Here is a 23,215-nt window from a genome sequence, read left to right as displayed (position 1 = left end):
AATGAGTTCCAGTCCAGCCTCAGACACTTAATAGCTGTGGGTTCCTGGGCAAGTCCCTTAACCTTGTTTGCCTCAGTTCCTCATCGATAAAATGAACTAGAGAAGGAAATGGCAAACCACTTTAGTATCTTTGCCAAGAAAACCCCAAACAGGTTCACAAAGAACAACTGAAAAGACTCAACAACAATTTGGCATAACAATGTGAAATAATCAATACTATTTTCAAGTACTATTCTCAAAAATAGTTTGAGGGGGTCTGTATCTGTAGCATCAAAATTTGTTATCTGTCAGTTTATGGTTAGCTCTGACAGCTAATTTTGGCCACTTGATGACTTTAAAGGTATTTAGCAGGTGCTAAATTTTTCCAATTTGTAGCACAGCTTCGAACTTTTCTTTGTACAAACTACACTGTTCAATAAGTCTGGCTTCTTCTTAAGGATAGCCATTCTCTAATTTCCTATGGCAATGACCTACTTTTAAATAATAAACCCCTCCCTTTAAAAAAAAAAATTCACATGACTTAGTCATTTGTTCAATGTCTTTATGGACATGTAGATGTCATCCATGTAAGATTTTTTGATTCTACAGTTTATGTGCCCCACAGGAAGGTAAACTAATTTTTGTTATATTTGGAAAATTCAGTTACATAATAATAACTATTGTTAAAGTTTTTAATGAAAATTGGTATTAGAAGTTAATCTTAGACTACAGCCACGCCATCTGATTGATGAGAATACATAACAAACTGATTGTGCCTTAGTCTAAACCATTTTTTTAAAATGAGATAATATGTAGCCAATCTTGAGCTATGAAGTATGAGAGAAATGATTATTAATAATCAATGAGCTGGGGAGATCCAGGGTTCCCCCTTTTCCTATAGTCTTCATTTTAAAGTTCAGTTTCTTGAAGAACATTGAATTAACTCTCCTCAATCTTGGTCAGACCCCACCCAACCTTACAAGGAATCTCTAATCTAAGGTGAATTCTAAGGTGGAGATGGATCCTTTTGTCTAGATTACCCAAAACTGAGGGTGATCTGGGTATAGGGATAGTCTCTGTGGAAGAGAGACATGATATGTTCCTCTCAGTCCTTCACTGGAGTGAGCTCACTTCTTTTTGCAATGTCCACCTCTTATTAACTGTTAACAATCAGATTTGATTGACACTCTCATGAACACAAGTCTTCCAAGAGCATACAAGCCATGGGCCCATGGCTCTGACTGTCTTTGACATTTAAGAGTGCCACTGATCTCTTTTTATTAAAATGTTGGCATTATTAATAAAATGACTGCTCAGAAATTATGTCTTTTGAATTTTTTAAATGCCACAGGTAGAGTCTCTTTATACCCTTAAGAAAGCCTTTGGTACTGAGGAACTTATGTTCTCCATTTTTATACCTCAAAAGAAAATACTAAGGGAGGGAGGAGGGCAAGCCCAGTAATAATATAATCAAGAAGCTTGGTCCTAGAAGAGATTTGAGAAAATGTACCTTTTTGTTTGGGGGGGGGGGGGGGGGGGGGGGGGGGGGGGAGAGAAGGGGAAGGTAGGGCAATTGGGGTTAAGTGACTTGCCCAAGGTCACATGGCTAATTTTGTGTTAAATATCTGAGGCTGGATTTGAACTCAGGTCCTCCTTACTCGAGGGCCACCTAGCAGCCCCAAAAATGTACTTCTTTACCTTTCAATTATTGAAATTTTTTAAATGGAATTGTAACCTAAAGATTGAAGGTACCTTTACCTTTACCACTTCAAAGAGGTGTGGGACAGCTATGTGTGTGAAACTGTGCTGTCCAACACAGTTGATAATACATGTTGGTTGGTTTTGCTGGGTTGCTTTTACTTGCTTTTTAAAAATTCTGTTACAAGGCACGAGGCAGAAAGGGAATAGAATATTTGAAATGATGTAAAAACAAAAGACAGCAATAAAATTTTTTAAAAAGAAAGTCAACACTTTTAGTTAAATGCTTTGCACAGTTTTGGTGATCCATTCCTATTGGAATGCAATTATTACATATAAATTCTGTTACCTCAATACCTGAAAAGTAAAGTGAGATGACATTTAAGAAGTCAAGAAGAATAAGCTAGTTCATACCAAGTACAACACAAAAGAGATCCATAACAGTTTTAAAGTTGGTGTGGGATAAATTTTTATGTTATTCTGAAAGAAATAGAAAAGATCAGGTAGGTGGCAGAGTCAAGATGGCGGAATAGAAATAGGACTTCCTCACAGCTCTGACTCCCACCTCCCCCAATTCATATAAAAAATGACTCTAGACAAATTTTGGAGCTACAGAACAGCCCAGCAGGCCAGCAGCAAGCGGCTAGCACAGCACTCTGGGAGCCAACCCCAGCCATGCTGAAGCTGGAGGTTTTAGCTCCAGGGCAGCCTGACCAGCGGCAGCCTGGAGGGACTTCAGATCACCAGCATCTGTTGCAGTTTCCAGAATTATCAACCCATAGATGCCAAGGACAAAGTGAGAGGCCATTGCAGTGTGGACTTTGGGCCCTGGGAATTCGGAGTGCGATGCGACTTTTGCCCCCGGGCAAGAAGCAGCTGAGGAGCAGCAGCTACCAAGTGGCAGCTTCAGCTCCTGACATGCAGATTATAGGGGGACCAAGCGACCAGTCTGAGGGGTAATCACTCTTGCTTTAATGTGCTTGGGTATGGACTGCTGTCTAGGGTGGAGATCCTGGGGTGTGAGCCCAGATTGCCAGAGAGGGTGGAGGCTTCAGAGAGGGCACCTTTGGCAGCTGCGAAAACCCCAAAGTTTGGTATGAAGCTCCCCTGTCTGGTAGCAGAGTCCTACTGTGGCAAAAAGTCCAAAAGTCAAGTAATTGAGGGGCGAGATGAGCAGGCAAAGGAAGCAAAACACACAGAGCAATCCAACTTTACACTCATATTTTGGGGACAAAAAGAATCAAAGCATGGAACAGGAGGAAGACAGCAAAGTCAGAATGCCTGCACCAAAAGCTTCCAACAAAAGAATAAGCTGCTTACAGGCCACAGAGGAGCTTAAGAAGGATTTTGAAAATCAAATAAGAGAAGTGGAGGAAAATTTGAGAAGAAAAATAAGAATGATGCAAGAAAATTATAAAATGAGAGTCACCAGCCTGACTGAAGAAAATAACACCAAAAAAAATTAGACTAACTCAGATGGCAAAAGAGGCTCAAAAAGGCAATGGGGAGAAGAATGCCTTAAAAAGTCAAATTTCCCAGATGGAAAAAGAATCTCAAAAGCTCACTGTAGAGAATCATTCCTTCAGAATTAGATTGGAGAAAATGGAAGCTATAGTGACTTTATGAGAAATCAAGATGCTGTTAAACAGATCCAAACAAATAAAAGAATAGAAGGCAATGTGAAATATCTCATTGGAAAAACCACTGACCTGGAAAATAGATCCAGGAGAGATAATTTAAAAATTATTGCACTACCTGAAAGCCATGATCAAAAAAGGACCTAGAAATCATTCTCCAAGAAATTCCAAGGAAAACTGCCCTGATGTTTTAGAACCAAAGGGCAAAATAGAGGTTGAAAGAATCCACCGATCACCTTCGGAAAAAGATCCCAAAAAGAAAACTCTTAGGAATATTATAGCCAGGTTCAGAAATTCACAGATCAAGGAGAGAATATTACAAGCAGTCAGGAAGAAACAATTTTAATATTGTGGAAACACAATCAGGATAACTCAGGACCTGGCAGCTTCCATATTGAGGGATCGAAGGGCTTGGAATATGATATTCCAGAGGTCAAAGGAGCTGGGATTAAAACCAAGAATCACCTACCCAACAAAACTGAGTATCAAGTTCCAGGGGAAAATATGGTCATTCAGTAGAATAGAGGACTTTCAAGTATTCTTGATGAAAAAACCAGAGTTGAATAGAAAATCTGACATTCAGATATAAAAAGCAAGAGAAGCTTGAGAAAGTAAACAGGGAAAAGAAATAAGGAACTTATCAAAGTTGAACTAGTTATATTCCTACATGGGAAAACGATAATTGTAACTTATGAAACTTTTCTCAATATGAGAATAGCTGAAGGGAATAGAAATGTGTGTGTGCATATATATATATATATATATATGTGTGCATATATACACATATACATATATATGTCTATATTGGAGGGTATGTGGGCATATGAATACATGTGAGTGTGTGTATATGTGTCTACAGGTATACACAGAAAGAGGGCACAGGACCAATTGAATAGGAAGGGATGATACTTAAAAGGTGAAAATAAGAGATGAGAGAGGAATATAATGAGAGGAGATGGAGAGAGACAGAATGGGGTAAACTATCTCATATAAAAGAGGCAAGAGAAAATGGTTACAATGGAGGGGAAGAATAGGAAGGCAAAAGGGAATGAGTCAATCTTATTCTCACTGAATTTGGCTTAGTGAGGGAATGACATACACACTAAATAGGGTATCTCACCCTACAGAAGAGTAGAAAGGAAGGGGAAGAGAGCGGGGATAATGGAAGGGAGGGCAGGCTGGGGGAAGGGAAGTTGGAAGCACCCACTTTTGAAAAGGGAAAGGATCAAAGTAGAGAATAGAACAAGTGTGGGGTGGGATAGGATAGAGGAAAACAGTCAGTCTTCCACAATATATCCAACCTATACTGAATTGCTTATCTTTCCAGTGAAGGTGGGTGACAAGAGAGGAAGGGAAAGAATCTGGAATCCAAAGTTTTAAAATCAAATGCTTAATATATATATATATATATATGTATGTATGTATACACACATATTATTATTTTACATGTAACTGGGAAATGAGATATACAGGCACTGGGGCATAGAGATCCACTGTGCCCTACTGGAAAGTTGAAGGCGGAATGGGAGAAGATATGGGAGGGAACAGATTGGGGGAGGGGATATTCAGTGGGAACGCTGTTTTGGGGTAGTGGGTAGGGAAAATTGGGGAGAAAATTTGTAACTCAAAATCTTGTGGACATGAATTATGTAAACTAAAAAATAAAAAGAGAGAAAAAGAAAAAAAAAGAAATGGAAAAGATCAAGCAGTATACTTCCAAAATAAAAATAGCTAAGATGACATAAAAAAATAACTAATGACTTATATAAATTCTTCATTTTGTGTTCGATTCTCTGTGACCCCATTTGGGGTTTTCTTGGCAAAGATAATGGAGTGGTTTGCTATTTCCTCCTCCAGCTCATTTTACAGATAAATAACAAAGGTAAACAGATTGAAGTGACTTGCCCAAAGTCACACAACTAGTAGGTAACTGACACCAGATCTCAACTCAAGAAAGATGAGTCTTCCTTACTCACTGTGCCAACTAGCTGCCTCATGTATATAGAGAGAACATTCTTAATGAAAACAATTAAAAAAAAAAAAGATTTTTTTTTTTTACAATAAAAGAAAAATGGCTATTGCCCAGATAACATGGGTGGGAGGAGAATACAGCTAGTTACTTAGGATATACCTATTAGATGGACCTAGAAACTTGGAACAAGAAACTGGGGCCCAGAATTCAAGTAAAAGTTTGGCCTGAGTTGAATTTTGGAGACTCCATGGTGTTTTTAACGATTCTAAACTGCCTGATGCCACAAAAGTCCATCTTTAAAAAGAAAAAAAGATCTTCTGGCATTGATATGTAGTAAAAAAAATGCAGAAAACACAAACTGCAATGAAAAGAAGTAGTTGAAGAAGTAGAATAAAAGACATCAACAAGGGTGTTAATAACAAGATAAGGATGTGAGTTGGTCACATAGCAATAGTGAAGATCCTGAGTACTACTCTTCTACTCATAAAATATTGAAAGAAGTGCCCTGAGCAGATGGACTACGGAAGATTTAAGAAATACATGGGGATGCATTGTACAAGATGAGGAATCAAAAATCCTGGAATCCTACACCATAAGAAAGGATAAATATGAAGAGAGAAAATACAGGGACTTATGTGAACTGATATAAGGTGAATCAAGCAGAACCAGAAAACTAATAAACATAATAGCAATAATATAAATGGAAAAAACATATAAAAAGATAAAAACTGGGGCATTTAGGTGGGACAAATAGAGCACAGACCCTGGAGTTGGGAAGACCCAAGTTCAAATCTGGCCTCAAGACACTTGACACTTACTAGCCATGTGACCTTGGGCAAGTCACTTAACCCAAACTGCCCTGCCTTTCCCCCTTTCCAGACAAAGAAAAAAACTATTTCTGTATAATCATAATGGTCAAGCTTGACCCCAATGGAGAGATATGAGAACACATTCCTCCCTTATTTTATTAAGTAGGGGGCTATGGATGTGGAATTTGTATCTTCCTCAGTTGCTATATTGATTAATTTTGCTGGATTTGCTTTATTTTCTCTTCTTTAATCTTCGTGGTATGGACAGGCAACAGGCATCAACAGGGAAATGTGGGTGATGTAAAAATGAAAAGATTTTTCTTTTTTAAATGAAATTGTAACCTAAAGATCATCCACATGGGTAAGATCTGGGCTCCTTAATGTATATAAACATGTACTTCCCACTGTATTTCATCTGATTTGGTTAAAACACTTTTCCCACTCTTTGTCATCTTAAAATCGAAATTTTATTTCATTTAAACATGGTTATTGTTACTGTTCCATTTTTGCCCCTTCCAGAGAAAGGAGATGTGCTAAACCACTTAGCTCTGAACTCCTTTGGATCATGAATCCTTATCTTGACCAGGGTCTCAGTATCTCAGACTCTATCTACCCCTTTCCACCAACCAAATCAACACAACCAGTTTCTGGAAACTCGCTGTTCAATCCAAAGATTTCCCAAACCAAAATATCATTCCCTGGCCACCACTTCCTTTGGATCATGTGCTCTGATCAGTAGCCCAATGGATAAAGCACTAGGAATGGAGTCAGGGAGTTCAGATTCTAAATGCTACAGACACTTACTGGTAGGTAGTGTCACTCTGGGCAAGTCACTTTACCTCTCTCAGCTTCAGTTTCCTCACTGGTAAAGTGAAAGAGTGGAATTCATTCTCTGAAGTTGTTTGCACCTCTAAATTTATGATCCCATGTCCCAAACAGAATTAATTTTCTTTTCCCAAAAACTAAATTGAGAGTATCGCCATCCTTCTAGTCACCTAGGTTCATATAAAAGGTGTCACTGTCAACTCCTCTTCTCTTTCTATGTCTACTCTTCTCTCCACTCACACCCAACTCTGAGGTCCTTCTTCACCTCCACTGTATTATTATTATAATAGTCTGCTCTCCCTAGGACCACTTCTGTCCCTGTTCCAAACCAGCCTCCAGTAGGCTGCCAGTGATTTTCCTGAAGGGTAGGTCTGCCTACCCTTCTTCCCCCTTCCTTTCTCTATAAACTCTACGATTAAATTTGAAGTCCTTTATTTGTCATTTAAAGCTCTTCATGACCAGGCCCTTTCCTGTCTTTCCACGCATCATATATTCTACTTCCTTCTATTCACCCTATGACTTAACCATATTGACCTGCTTGCTGTTCCTTACACATGGAACCCCACTTGCTTTGTACTGGCAATTTTCCATGCCTGGAATACTCTCCCTCTAAACCTCTTAAAATTCTGGTTTCCTTTAAGACTTAGCTCAAGCACCACATCTTCTAGGATAGCTTTCCTGATTCTTCTCACCTCAAGCTTGTAGCACGAGCCTCTTTAATGTTAACTTCCCTCTATTCCGTATTTAGCTTCTATGTTCTGATTGTTGTCTCCCCCATTATAATGTGATTTACTTGTGTGTAAAGACTGGTTTTTACTTTCTTTGTATCCCAAGTATCTGCACAGTACCTAGCATATAGTAAATAGTTAATTAATGCTTGCTGAAAAAATGACTCCATCAACTGAAAGTATCTCACTCTGATTTCTTAATCAAAGAAGCATTTGTTAATTAAGCACTTATTAAATACCAAGCACTGTACTCTGTGCTAGGGATACAGAAACAAAAGGGGGAAAGGGGAAGGGAGGCAGCAAATACAAAAACAGACACAAGGTGATTTTGAGAAATATTAGCAGTTGAGGGCATCAGGAAAGGTTTTAATAAATCAAACAAAAAACATTAAGCACCTACTACGTGCCAGGCACTTCGCTTAAATGCTGGGAACACAAAAAGAGGCAAAAGACAGCCCCCTTCCCTCAAGCTCAGTCTAATGGGGGAGACAACATGGAAAAAACTATGTACAAACAAGCTACATACAGAAGGAAAAGTTTTACACTGAAGATAGTACTTGAGATGAACCTTTAAGGAAATCAAGGATTCTAAGAGGAAGTGGCAAGAGGGGAACACATTCCAGTTACAATGGGGGCAGTAAACGTAAAGGTACAGAATTAGGAATATGATACATGAAGAACCACAAGGTCAGTTTGGCTGAGCAGTAATGTATGTTAAAGGATTTATAATAAGGCTAGAAGGAAAGGACTTCATACTCTTCTTACATGCTTGCATTACACTTAAGTCCTACAGAGATACATTATCATGTCAAGAGGGTGATCTCATGAGCTGCCCAGAAGGTTGTGGGGTACAAGAAACATGTTTTTATCCTTCTTTGACTCCCAGTCTAGAAACTGGCACATAGTAATGAGCCTTGTAAATGCTTGAATCTGAGGATGGACTACATGTCTATCATCTGAGGACCTAAGATGGATCTAGCAATGTAGTTCAAGAGTTTGAAAGAATGGTGATAAAATATTTGTACACAATAACTTAAAATTTTATTTTTTGTATTCTGAACTTAATACCAAATAAAATGGGCCTTTCTACATATATATAACAGAAAATGAGAATTTTATATGAAACTGAAGATCTCTATTATATACAACTTGCTTTTCTAAGTACACAATAAATTCAACCTCTAGCTTTCAAAGCTGCCCTGCATATCTTGTACTTCTTTTTGGGCTTTCCTTTTCTTCTCATTAGGACAAAAAATAACCATTTCTTTCTTTTCTGCTATTCTATCTCTATTCCTCTTCATCCTCAGATACCTCCCCTCAAACTCCCACCACTGGAAAAAAAGTAACAAATATGCATAGTAGAGAAAGGGGGATAGGGAGAAGACCCACATTCCCACACTGGATGTATCAGAAAATAGACGTCTCATTCTGCATCTCTAGTCCACCACCTCTCTTCATCACCGGTCCTCTGAAATCATAGTTGGTCATTTCACTGGCCAGAGTTCTCAAGTTTTTCAAAGTTGTTTTTCTTTATAATACTGTTATTTCATAAATTTCTCTTGGTTTTGTTCTTTACTCTGTATCAGCCCACGTCTTTCCAAGTGTCTCTGAAACTATTCCTTTTCTCATTTCTTGTGGCACAATAATTCTGTTAAATTCATATATCATAATTTGTCTAGTAATTCCCCAATACATGAACACCTCCTTAGTTTCCAGTTATCTGTCATCACAAGAATAGCTATCAATTTTTTGCACATACTTTCCTTTGGTCTCTATGGGGCACAGGCCAAGTACTGGTATCACTGGCCCAAAGGGTATGCATAATTTAGTGCCTTTTTCAAGAGTTCTAAATTGCTACCCTAAATGGTTGGACCAATTCACAACTATGCCAATATTGCACTAGTATACCTGTTTTCCCACAACCCCTCCAACATTAGTCATTTTCCTATAGAATGTTGTGTGAGAGAGAATCATAGAATTGTTTTAATTTCCATTTCTCTAATTACTGATTTGGAGCTTCTTCTCACAAATGGTTGTTGATAGCCTAGATGTCTTCTTTTGAAAAATGCCTGTTCTTCAAACCATTTACCTATCAAGAAATGGTTTACTCTTATATACTTCAATCAGCTCCCTATCTATCTTGAAAATGATCCCCTTGGGGTGGCCAGGTAGCACAGTGAATAAGAGCAGCAGCCCCAGAGTCAGGATGACCTGGGATCGAATCCGGGCTCAGACACTTAGCACCCACCCAGAAACACCTGGCTGTGTAACCTTGAGCAAGTTACTTAACCCCAATTGCTTAGGGGCAGCCAGGTGGCTCAGTGAGTAAGACCACCGGCCCCAGAGTTGGGATGACCTGGGATCAAATCTGGGCTCTGATACTTAGCACCACACCCAGAAATAACTGGCCGTGTAACCTTGAGCAAGTTACTTAACCCCAATTGCTTTAAAAGAAAAATAAGAAAATGATCCCCTTGTCAGAGATTTTTTTTTTCCACCAGTTACCTGTTTCTCTTCTTATTCTTCTTATTTTAACTACACTGGTTTTGGGTGGGGGGAACTTTTTAAATTTCACATAATCAGAACTGGAAAGGGGACAGTATGCTCCTAGAATCCTAACTGAACCAACTCTGTCACAAATCCTAGAAAGGGTTTATCAATATAATTTCCTAAGGCTTCATCTACCAATCCCTTTAACTTCACAAATTAATATATCCCTTTTTGGTCAATCCTCTTCTTCTATAAGAGTAGTTTCTTCTTATTAGAATATAATTGTTCTTATTAAATATATATATTATTATTATATATTCTTATTAGAATATAATCTCATTAAGGATAGAACTCTCTTTGTTTTTCTTCTTCTATCCCCAGAACTTACTTGCACATACTAAGCAATTAATACTTTTTCATTGATTCATTTAGATAGGGAACTCCAAACCTCAGAGTAGATAACCAACTACAGAAAGTTGCTTATTTGTACTGGTAGAGGGAATTTTCAGGCTAAAAATCAATGAACGAATGAATGAAAAAGAATTTGTTACGAGCTTACTGTGTACTAGGTAGTGATATTACAGGTGAGACCCCCCAAAAAATCTATTCACTATCTTACCTCCACCTACTAGATATTAAGTATCTTAAGGGGAGGGTTCAGGTCTTTCTTTTAGCCATTAACCAGCATGAACTGAATAAATAACAAGTGAGTACTCGAACCAAGGAACCCTAGAACTCCAGGTCAGGGCTCACCAACTCTCTTCCCTCCAGTTAGGAGGCCTCACATTTAACCCTTCTTTAAATTCCCTTTCCTTTGCCAGGGCATCAGGTACCACCAACTCCTCCTCAACCCCTAGGACAACTAAGCCCTCAAAAATACCTTCTCTCCCCACAAAACAGAAAGCAGCAAAGGGGTATAGACAGCTCACATTTGCTTATGGCTTAAAAAATGCCTTCTTCTCTGCTTAGTGAATTCTTTTTTTTTTTTTTTTTTGGAGGTCCACTGGGGTTAAGTAACTTGCCCAAGGTTACACGGCTAGTTGGGGGGGGAGGGGTGTTAAGTGTCTAAGGCCGGAACCAAACTCGGGTCCTCTGGACTCCAGGGCCGGCAGTCTACTCACTGGGCCACCTAGCTGCCCCTTGCCTAGTGAATTCTTAACTATTAATTCTTTACCTAGTGATTCTTAACCTTTTTTGTCTAATGGATCCCTTTGGCAATTTGGGGAAACTTATGGAAAGGTGAAGACTTTCTCAGAATGACTTTTTTAAATGTGTAAAATATACATAGAATAAGGAGGAAAACTAATTACACTGAAAAACAGTTATCAAAATATACTTTAAAAACAAGTTTACAGACCCCATGTGTTCTTATCCCTTGGACTAGGCAAACTTACCCAAGTCACAGAGCTAGTACATTACCTGCACTGGAACTTGAACCCAGATCTTCTGACTCCAAGTCAGGTGTTTTTCTACTGACACCTGTTCCACCCCACCTACATATATCCAATTTTAGGTTGGCAGAAGACTCACCTCTTCCCCGCAATCTCCAAGAGGAATCCTTGTACAATGGGTAACTAAACTAAATGGGCTTGCCATGGTATATTTATTTCAGTCAAATATTCAACGTGGCCAATGGGAGAATCCCATCCAGGTATTCTCTCTAAGGAGTTCACTAAACTGACTGACCATGGTTATACCATAATAAAAATGTTCCAAAAATGTGTCATGAATTATGTCAACAAACAGGTAAAGCTCAATATGTGAAAGGCTCAATCAGTTGTTATAGCTTCTGGGAGGCCTATAAGAATTTAGCTGTACAGGGGCGCTAGGTGGCGCAATGAGTAAAGCGCCAGCCTTGGAGTTGGGAGGACCCGAGTTCGGTTCCGGCCTGAGACACTTAACACCCACACAAAAATACTAGCTGTGTAACCTTGGGCAAGTTACTTAACCCCAATTGCCCTCCAAAAAAAAAAAAAAAGAATTTAGCTGTACATTCATCAAATTGTTATTGTTCAGTCGCGTCCAACTCTTCATGACCCCAGAATTTTCTTAACAAAGATACTAGAGGGGTTTGCCATTTCCTCTTTCAGTAGATTAAGATAATCAAGGCTAAATGACTTGCCCAGGGTCACACAGCTAGTAAATGTATGAGGCCAAATCTGAACTCAGGTCTTCCTGACTCCAGGTCCAGTGCTCTATCCATTCAGCAACCTAGCTGCCACCCATTCATTACTAAATTACCAAGATAGTAAAAAAAAACTTTTGGAAGAGCTGTGGAAAGACCAGTACCAAACAGGTCTCAACAAGTAGAAAAAAAACAATTCATAAAAAAAAGTCATTAAATTGTTTCATGCCCTTTAATCCTAGGTTCCCATCACTGAGCTTATAATCTAAAAAGGTTAATGGCAGAAAGAAAACTCTTTTCAGACAAAGAAACTTATTTTCAAAACTATTCATAGTTGTATTATTTATGATAGTAAAAAGATAGAAATATGTGCCCAATGATTGGTAGAATAGCTGAACAAAATGTAGTGGTATAAGGAAAAGAGTACTGGCTGTGGAGTCATAGGGCCCAAGTTCAAATCGAAGCTATGGCACTTAAATACCTCTGTGATCACGAGCAGGTCACTTCACTTCTCTGGCTTCAATATCCTTACCTGTAGAATGAGATGGACCAGGTGACCTTTCAGGTTCCTTTCCAGGTCCAAATTTATTAACTAAATGGAATATTCTTGCACATTGAGGAGTGATGAATAATAACTGAGAGAAATAGAGGAAAACTAGCATTGATGAAGTAGGAGAGTAAAGAAAATGTCCAGAAGAACTATAAGAACAATCACTACAATGTAAATAGAAACAAGACTAAAAGGCAATACAAACAGATTAGTTCAACAGCTAATATTATCATACTATGAAAGTTAAAGCGTGCAACTTTTATTTCTCTTAATCAGTGAACTTCAAAAGTGTAAAGTGACATGGTTAAGTGAACAGAAAGCTAAATTTGGCATTAGAAAGACTTAGGTTCCAACCCTACTACTAACACTGTGGCCCTGTGTTAGTAGAAACTATTTTCTCTTAAATACCTAGTTGTTCATCATAGAGCTTCAAAAGGGTTATATGCTCAATCTTTGACCACTAGTTAAATATTCCAAAATGAAAATTTTTTATTATCCAACTATGGAAACATAACAGCTCTTAGAAAGTGTTGCACTTTAGATATCTACTGTACAATAAATACATCTGTGGCATGATTTCTCCTTTACTCTTGTTAAATGTCATAACATTAAGGTATAATTTATTTTTGCCTGTGGAATAAATGAATGAAAAATAAGTAATTAAATTAATGTTAGCTGGGTCACTTCACTTTTGAGACCTAGTTTCCTTATCTCTAAAATGGGGATGATGACACTTGCAGTACTTACCTCACATGTTTTTGTGGAGCTCAAATGAGATAATGCACGTAAAGCATTTTGCAATTTTAAAATAATTAACTAAGATGATTGTTAGTTATTAATATTATCACAATCAAGGCATTTAATATTTTGCTTACTGTTTGAGGGATAAATACTTTTTAGTGGGGCTTGATATAAATGTCTTGTCAAAACAAACTTATATTAAAAAAAAACACCAGAAATAAAATTAGCTCTATAACAAACAGCCAGGTGAAGCCAAAGAGCTATCTATCACTAACTAGCCTGTGTTGGTGTCCTTTTTTGAGACTTGACCAATCTGAAACTTCCTGTAATTTCATGTCAGCCTATCTTCCACTCAGCAACCTAAGTGATCTTCCTAAAATTCTAGTTTGAACTCCAAAAGACTCATGAAGGAAAATGCTATCCATATCCAGAGAAAGAATTACAGAGTCTAAATGTAGATCAAAGCATGCTATTTGCTCTCTTTTTGTTTCTTCTTTCTTGTAGTTCATTTCATTGGTTCTCATTCTTCTTTGCAACGTGACTGATGCGAATGTGAATGTGTATATGTAAAGCCTATATCAGATTGCATGCTGTCTTGGGGAGAGAGGGAGGGGGAGAAAATTTAGAACTCAAAAGTTTGTGGAACTCAATGTTGTAAACGAAAAATAAATTTAAAACAAATACATATAAAAAAAAGAAAAGAAAATTCAGGTCTGACCATGTCCTTTATTCAAGAAATTCCAGTAGTTCCCTATTGCCTCCAGGATCAAATATAAAAATCTTTTTTTTTTTTAGCTTTTAAAAGCCCTTCATAACCTTGCCCCTTCCTAACTTTGAGTCTTCTTATAATTCATTCCCTTCTACATATTCTGATCTAGTGACACTGGCCTCCTGGCTGCTATAACACAAGACGTTCCATTTTCCAACTTGGGGCACTTCCCCTAGCGATCTGCCAAGCCTGGAATTTCTCTCTACTCATGCCCACCTCTTGGTTTTCTTCAAGTCTCAGCTAAAATCCCACCTACTTCAAGAAATTTTTACCTATCATCTTCCTTAATGTTAGTACCATCCCTCTAAGAATATCTCCAGTTTATCCTATATCTAACCTTATGTGTTTGCATGTCTATCCCATCAGAATGTGAGTTCTCTGAGGGTAGTGACTGTTTTGCCTTTCTCTGTACCCTTAGCGCTCAGCCCAGTGTCCAGTACATAGAAGGTACCTTAGCTTGTTGACGACCCACAATGCAGAAAGTTGAACAGTAGGAAGCAGATCTGCAGGAATCTCAGCTGAGGACTCACCAGAAGATCACAGGCTCAGATTTAAAAGCATTCAACTTAGAAGGCTACAGTGAGTATCATCATTTCAATTCCACTAGAACAGCTATCACTATCAGTGGTACATAAAGCTATATACACATACCCATAATCAGAAGGCAAAATGAGTCAACAAACTAACATACCATGGCTTCCCTCATCTCTCATAATACACAGACACTAGTTTACCCACCACTGCGCATATCTCCTCTTCTCCCCATCCTCCACACACCCCATGGATTTGTCTCATTTGCAAGGGAAAGAAATCTAAATCCAGTGACATCAAACTACTTCCAGTTGCTTGAAGGAATTAGGGATCCTGGTTAAGAGAACACTCATAGGGGACATGGGAGAGCTGTCCACGGATTTGAAGGAGATCTGCTTGGTTCCAGACAGCAGAATTAGAAGCAGCAATAACAATAATAATAGTAGCTCACCTTTTCGGAGTGTTTTCATGTTACAAAAAGCTGTGTTTTTTAACCCATAAAAACCCTGTAAGGCAGGAAGCATAAGTACCATTATGTGTTAACAGGTGAAGAATCTGAATCTTAGCAGTGAAGTGACTTGCTCAGGATCACACAAGAAGGAAAAAGACCTCCGGACTCTAAAATAGGTATTACTAGAAGTGCAGTGCTCTAACAATGACAGAAATACAAATTTTTGTTCTATGTTAGGAAGTTTTCTTATAAATCAGAAACATCTAAAAGTGAAATGGTCAGTATTCAAACAGAACCTGGATAACCATTTGTTGAGGACAGTGTACATGGGGATTCCTGTTCAGGTAGAGACTGAAATAAATTACTTTTGGGGTGGCTAGGTGGCACAGTGAATAGAGCACTGGCTCTGGAGTCAGGAGGACCCGAGTTCAAATACAGCCTCAGATGCTTAAAACTAGCTGTGTGACCTTGGGCAGGTCACTTAACCCCAATTGCCCTGCCTTCCCCTTCCAAAAAGAAAAAAGACTTTTAAGGAACCTTCTAACTCTGAAATCAATATCACCCTTCATCTTTCTCTCCTTTGAGTTCTGTATGTGCGTATGCATGCAGGAGTAGCTGGGAGAGGAGGGGAACATTAATGTATTCTTCTGGGACTCTGAAATCAGAATCAGTTTTCATCTTTCTCTCCTCTAAGTTGGGGGGTGGGGCGGGGGGAGAGGAGGGGAAGAGGACTATTAGTGTATTTTTCTGGGATCACCAGAGTAGTTGAAGGGTCACTATTACTCTTAAGTTTATAAAGATTGTTATGATTTGGAAAAGGAATAAATTACGAAGAGCTCAAATCCAGATCAGTCCTCCTTTCTTCCTCCTCATTCCAACAGAAAGATAAACAGTACACAAATTCAGGTATATTCATTTTTTCCATTTTAAAAGGTTTGTTGTATTTTTAATTATGATCTTATTAACGTTGCTGCCAAATTACCAAATTACAAGGCATTCCAAATTTACGTTGGAAATCAATAGGAAAACTGAGTCACTTAGTAGAAATTTCTCTTCACATCAAATTTAGCTGGAACACAATAAAATTTGAGATAACTAAAATTAAACCAATTACTGGAAGTACTTAAAAATAAGACTTGTCACCCACAGCTAAGAGTTCAACAAATACACAAGAAAATATTACCCCCTTTTCACACTCCACAATTTCTATAGTAATATCCACTATTCTAATTCTAGAATTTCCTTTCTGGGAAATTTTATTCTTGTTCCTAAAGAAGGAGGAACAGGAGTATCACTGTATACTTTTTTTGCTTTTTGGAGGGCAACTGGGGTTAAGTGATTTGCCCAAGGTCACACGGCTAGTTTTTTTGTGTTAAGTGTCTGAGGCTGGATTTGAACTCAGGTCCTCCTGACTCCAGGGCTGCTCTATAGTATCACTGTATTCTTGTTACTCTATGGAAGCACTATGTAAATAGTAATTATTATTGCCTAGTAGTTCATCCAGCTGAATGCCAGCAAAGAGCTTTCCAGAAATGGGAAATGACAGTCAAGAAATATACTGCATTACACATTCTGGCCTATATACACACGAACAAATAACTGTTGGTCAATATTGAATGATATGCAAATTAAATAATTTATTTTTATAAGACAGGGCCCTCCAAAATAACTTATATAACATAGCACTTACAATTTCACATATGCAAATATAGTTAGATATGAAGTTCAACAAGAGTTTAAAAGTCTTTCTGGAAATAATAACTTTAAAACATAAATTTCAGGTTTCAAAGCCCACTCAGTCATCCACCTTGCCACTGCCTCCTTGTCACTCTTCCCACCTAGAATAGGACTGCTAGAGAGTGAATCCACTTAGCCCAAGAACTCTGCTCTGGATAAAGAGATACCCTGATTAGTGAGTAAACACAAATTCAAATAGCCAATCATATGGAAACTTTCACTCACCTTTTTACACTTTTTATTTTTGGCTTAATAGTCAAATCAACACAACTTTACTTTGTTCCTGTGTAGGGCATGTCAATCAGATACTCTATGGATCAGGTCATCTCTGACCCCCCATCTCCCACCCTTTGCTACCACCACCACTCATATATATATATATTTGTTATCTCCCTCAGTAGACTATAAGTTCCTTGAGATCAGGGAATGTCTCACTTTTGAATTTGTATTCCCAAGTCAAGTCAACAAATGTTTATTAACTTCTTACTGTGTGCCAAACACAGTATTCAAAGCTGGATTCACAAGGAAAGGCTATAAAAATACTGTTATCCCCTCAAAGGAGTAGTATATGTAACCTGGATGAAGATCAAACTAAGAAGACTAAGTAAGAGAAGCAGAATGAAAACTTAGGAAAGAATAGTATCAAATCAGCCTCGAGGTGACCCTCGAGGTCCTCAAGTGTGGCCCTTTCAGTCAAAAGGCTGAACTTGAGGACCTTGGGGTCACATGTGGCCTTGAGGTCACAGGTTCCCCATCCATGGTGTAAAATTTTGTTTTAATTCCTGGGAACAGAAAGAAAGGCAAAAATTGGCACTATGAAAACTATATACAAATAAGATACACAACAGGATAAACTAAGTAGTCTAGTGGCTAGAGCACTAGGCATAGATAAGAGTCAGGAAGACCTGAGTTTAAATCCTGTCTCAGACCCATACTAGTTATGTGACCCCAGCAAGTCACTTCACCAGTTTGCCTCTGTTTCCTCAGGGGCAAAAAAAAAAGGGTTTAAAACAATACCTACCTCACAAGGTTGTTATGAGGATCAATTGAGATAATATTTGTAAAATATTGTAAAAAGCACTTAGCACAGTGCTGGTACAGAGCAGGAGAAATCCTCATATCCTTCCCCTACCCCCTAAACTGGAGGTAATCTCAAAAAGAAGATATTAGCCATATCACAAAACTCTAGAGAGGGTGACTGACAGTGTCAAAGGCTGCAGAGAGGTCAAGAAGGATGAGGTCCAATAAAAAGTCATTCAATTTGGCAATTAAGATATCAGTAGCAACTTTGAAAAGGGTGGTTTGAGTAGAAGAGGTTGGAAACTACAGTTCCAGACCTCAGCACCGAGGTCCCTAGAACATTATAATCACTAATAAATATTTTTCATCCATTCGTTCAAATTTGAAAACTTTTGTTTGTAGGACAAAGAGCCTCATATCTAAATTACTGCAAGACATTTCGCCTTTGAAATTACAAACTGATACTAAAATTAGGACAGATAAAATGTACTTCCTGCTAAAAATATTCAATGAGTCTTTTATAATTAAATCTGCTAGATACCTACAGATATGACCATCAATTATTTTGTCATCTACTATATTATACAACAAATTTTTAAAGATGTTATGTAGTTTTTGAAAGATATAGTTAGTGCTTCTTTCATCAAACAGCATCCAGGTTAGGACTATGAATACAACTTCACTAATTTTTTTTTTTAGCCCAAACATCTAAAAATTGTGTCAATTATAGAAAAATTGACAGATTATAACAGAACGGTTACAGTTCTGGACCTAGTGAAAATAGAACTTATTCTAGACAGACTGTCCAACGATGATCTAGAGCCCAAATTATGATATGGATCTATCTAGAACTTGTTCTAGATAGACTGTCCAACTATGACCAGGAGTCCAAATTATCATAGAGATCTATCTAACAATAAAATTTACTCCTAAATTCATAAGGCTGTCAACACTCTTACTTCACAAATGAGGAAAAGGAGATAAAGAGAAATGAACTGATTTGCCCAAGATCACACATCTACCATAAAGGGCAGCCAGGATTCTTGACTCACACCATGATGATGATGATGATGATAAGCATTTATATATCATAGTTCATTATACATGTTATCACTTTTGATTTTTACAATAATCTTGGGAGGGGAATGTTATTGTTATTTCTACCCTTCTCATTACATACACAATCTACTTACCTATTCCTGTATTTCACTTAAGTTCCAAACTTAAGTAAAATTCAACTTTCGAAAATTAATCAAGAGACAGCTTGGTCAAGCCCCAGAATCAGGTCTGGGTTCAAGGCCTGTGACCTACTAGCAGTGTAAGTCACTTTACCTCTAAGTACTCCGGGCAAACTTAATAAACAGTCTGCAAATCTGCCTTAGGTGAGTTTCCACACTGAGAGCTCCTTAAACCAATGAAATCATAAATTCCTTCTCACACATCCCTCCCCTCCAAAAAAACAACTAAACTGAACTAAACAGCAAAGCTTAATTTCTTTAGATGACTAGATCCCCACAAACCTCAGAAGTCCTAAGGACGTGGAATTAGTGATCACACTACATAGGAAAATCAATTCCAACCTCAACTCAGCTTTAAAAAGCTGCTATTGGAGTCTAACCGGGGCCGCTTTCCATGGAAGCTGCAGGTCGGCTAACTAAAGCTTAGAAGAGCCTGAACACCAGATCTCAAGCCCCTAGCAAACAGTCCTTTTAACTATCTGGTGGGAGCCAGAATCATTAAAATAAAAAAGACGATCCACTCTAAGTATTTAAGCCCTGAAGACAAACCTGGAGCTGAATCTGGGGGAAAAAATGCGGCCAAGAAGTTACCCGAAATCGAATTTTAGAGATCTCTCTGAAAGGTAATGAGGAGGTTATGAAACCTGGAGAAACGAAGGAGAGAAAAAGCAGACGAAGAGCGATGAGGGAGACTCGGGAGCCCGGCCCAGCCACCCTCCGGGCTGAAGGCTGACCCCGCGTCTGGCAGAACGCACCCCGGCCCCGCCGTGCGGCCGGTCGCCTCCCCTCACACTCGGCTCCCCCGCCTCGAGCACCTCGGCTCCGCTCTCGGCCCCTCCGCGGGGCCTGCCGGCCTCGCTCGCCACAGCCTTCGCCTCCTCCTCCCTCCCCAGAGCCCACGGTTAGGCCTCGGTCCGTCCCCGAGGCGTCCGTTCCGGTCCGTCCTCTTCCCGCGTCCCCTCCCCCCACCCCCGGGCTCTCCCCCGGTCCCCGGCGCAGTCGGTCCGCTCGCAAACCCGACCCCCCGCCGCCTCCCCCCACACCCACCTCTTTCCCTCAGACTTCCCGGGTGGCTTAATGGAGGCGACGGTGGCGATGAAAAATCACCTTCACTAAGGCGGTCGCCGCCTCTGCCAGCCGCCAAGGTAGCGGTCCCAGGTTCACCCCCTCCCCACGCCGTCAGACACTCACCTCAGGGCGCGCTAGCTCCGGACCGACCCCAGGCTCAGCCGCCGTCGCCGCCGCCGCCACTTCATTCAGCAATAGGCACCACCGCGTTCCTTCCGGCCCAGTCGCGTCGTCCTCTTGCGCCTGCGCGCAGCGCCCCCTTCTGACTAGGGACAGGAAGAACCATAGAGCATCACCGGGGGGAGGGGACTCAGTCAGCGAGATCATAGAGAGAGTCCCACTCTCACCCCCAACCTCACCGCGGCTCCGCCCACCTCTCTCCCCTCCCCAGGAGTATAGACTCCACCTTCTGACGGGAGGACCAAAGGAATAAGGACCTGGATGGAAAGCGCCTGAAGTTCCTCCCATTCCGAAGGGAGAGGGGGGAGGAGGGAAGGGAAAACTTGAGAGAGCTGAGGCTTTGGGGGGATGGCAGCAGCCCATTCTACTCACCCGGACCCCTGTCTCTCCCCACGCAGCCTTTTCCTCGTTTTTCGCTTTGGGGAGAGTCATCCTTTCTCAATGCCTCAGTTTCCCCCCCTATAAAATGCTGGAGTTGGACCTTCCACCTTTAAAACCCTGTAGTTTCTCCAACATTCTATAGTTTCATTCATCCAACAGACGTTTAACTTAGAGCCTCGCGACCAGGAAGACCTGAATGGAGGTCCCACTTTGGACGCGTTGGCTCTGTGAACCCCGGGAGGATTGTGTTCTCCCCCAGTGTCCCAGGCAGGGCTGCCAGCCTGCATGACAGAGAAGGCCTCCTCACTTAGGAAGTTCCCTAGACCAGTGAAAGCGCAGGTCCGGCACCTGTTCCCCCTTGTGCCCAGTGGATGGAGGGTCTGAAGTGGGGTCAAGGAAGGTCTGGATTCAAGTCCCACCTTGTACATCTAATGGCTGGGTGAGCTCAGGAAGAGTCTGGGGGCGGGGGGAGCTCCCTTACTAGGAATTTGCTCCATCAATGAAATCACAGATGTGGACCAAAAAAGTGATCTCTGCTGGGATGGCCGTATCATGGAGGGCTTTGAGTCAGACAGAGGCGTGTAGACTTTAATGTAGGAAAGCCATACGTGGTGACTCTGGTACTTAGAAGGGGACCAGATGTGTAGGTATTCTGTTCAGGGCAAGGTCTAAACAGAGGTGGGGAACCTGCTTCCTTGAGGACACATGTGGCCTTCTAGGTCCTTGGGTGCGACTTTTTGACTGAGTCAAAGTTTTTTAGTTTTTTGGAGGGCAATTGGGGTTAAGTGACTTGCCCAAGGTCACACAGATAGTTTTTTGTGCTAAGTGTCTGAGGCCAAATTTGAACTCAGTTCCTCCTGACTCCAGGGCCAGTGGTCTATTCACTGTGCCACCTAGCCACCCCCACTAGTCAAAGTTTTATAGAACAAATCCTTTTATTAAGGGGATTTGTTTTGTGAAGTTTGGATTCAGTCAAAGGCTGAGGACTTAGAGGGTCACATTTGGCCTCAAGGCCACAGGTTTCCCTACCCCTGATGTACATAGTGCTAGGTTGTTTACCACTCTTAATTCAAGATAGAGATAATAGGGAATTTCCTACAAAATTAGGGTTCTTGGGGCAGGATGGCCTCTCTTAACAGTATGGACTCCAGTAGGAACATTATGCTTTCTTTTAGATTATCTGGGGTCATTTCCCCTACTGATCTCACTCTAATTATGCAACTTTTGCAGATTTTAAAAAGCTTTAGTTGATTAATTACTTAGTTCTACAAAACCTTATCAAGTAATGGCTATGATCCCAGCCCTCTGACAAGTAATATGCTTACAATATTTTCCAGGTTAATACTAATTTCGAGAAAAGAAAGTGATTAGTAGAAATTCACAAAAAGGATATCCATTGTCAAATCATGTGTCACAACTTTCAAAACAGAAAATATGATCATCATAGCTGTAGAGGATATTAGGAAGTAAAAAAAATTAAAAAAACATACTTCAGGAGTTTGTAAGCAAATTGTAAAAACAAAATTTATACTCAGAAAAAGGTTAAATAATAATATATGATAATATATACAATTAAATACCAAATGAGTGATAACGTTATAGGAGTTCAGAAGTTATCCTCCTGTGACAGGTCTTGTATAATGAAAGAAGGGCATGGATCTCTCTCTGTCTCTCTGTCTCTTTCTGTCTCTCTGTCTATCTCTCTCTCTGTCTCATCCTGGTTATCACCTATAAAATGAAATTACTCTTATTCATCTCTTTGCTTGTTTTTCATAACCGCCTTTTCCATAAGTAAGAACTAGACAGTAAGGCAAGAATTGATACAAATATCCATCCAAAGAAAAAAAAATCCCATATAAATAGCGAAGTAGAAATTGTGAAATTTGAAGAAATGAATGAAGTCAAAAGCAAAAAGACCATTAAATTAATAAATAATACGAGGAGCTGCTTTTTTAAAAAAAACTAATAAAAGAAACGGTTTACTAACCTAATTTTTAAAAAAGAGGAAAAACAAATTGTATCAAAAATGAAAATGGAGAATTTATAACAATTCAAGAGGAAATAAAATAAATTATCAGGAACTATTTTACCCAATTATTATGCTAACAAAACTGATAACTTACAGGAAATAGATAAATACTTACAAAAATATAAAATACTCAGAGTAACAAAAGAAGAAATAGATTATTTAAATAACACAATATCAGAAAAAATAAATGAAAGAAGTCATAAATGAACTCCAAAGGAAAAGAACCTGATGGATTTATGAGTGAATTCTATCAAGCA

General features: G+C 39.4%; 1 protein-coding gene across 1 annotated transcript in view; it reads right to left on the bottom strand.

The window, feature by feature from the left end:
• The window catches only part of RNF216 (ring finger protein 216), a 196,629-nt gene extending 175,983 nt beyond the window's left edge, over window positions 1-20,646 (bottom strand). The window contains exon 1 of the mRNA XM_069084744.1: window positions 20,492-20,646. The gene's annotated coding sequence lies outside the window, so the exon portion shown is untranslated. The remainder of the gene's footprint in view (window positions 1-20,491) is intronic.
• Between the last annotated feature and the right edge of the window lie 2,569 nt (window positions 20,647-23,215).

Source organism: Petaurus breviceps, unplaced genomic scaffold (genome assembly GCF_028583685.1).
Source record: "Petaurus breviceps papuanus isolate PSGF00001 unplaced genomic scaffold, PetGlider_PUasm1.0 175, whole genome shotgun sequence".
NCBI lineage: Eukaryota > Metazoa > Chordata > Mammalia > Diprotodontia > Petauridae > Petaurus > Petaurus breviceps.
This window is presented reverse-complemented; position numbering and strand designations above follow the sequence as displayed.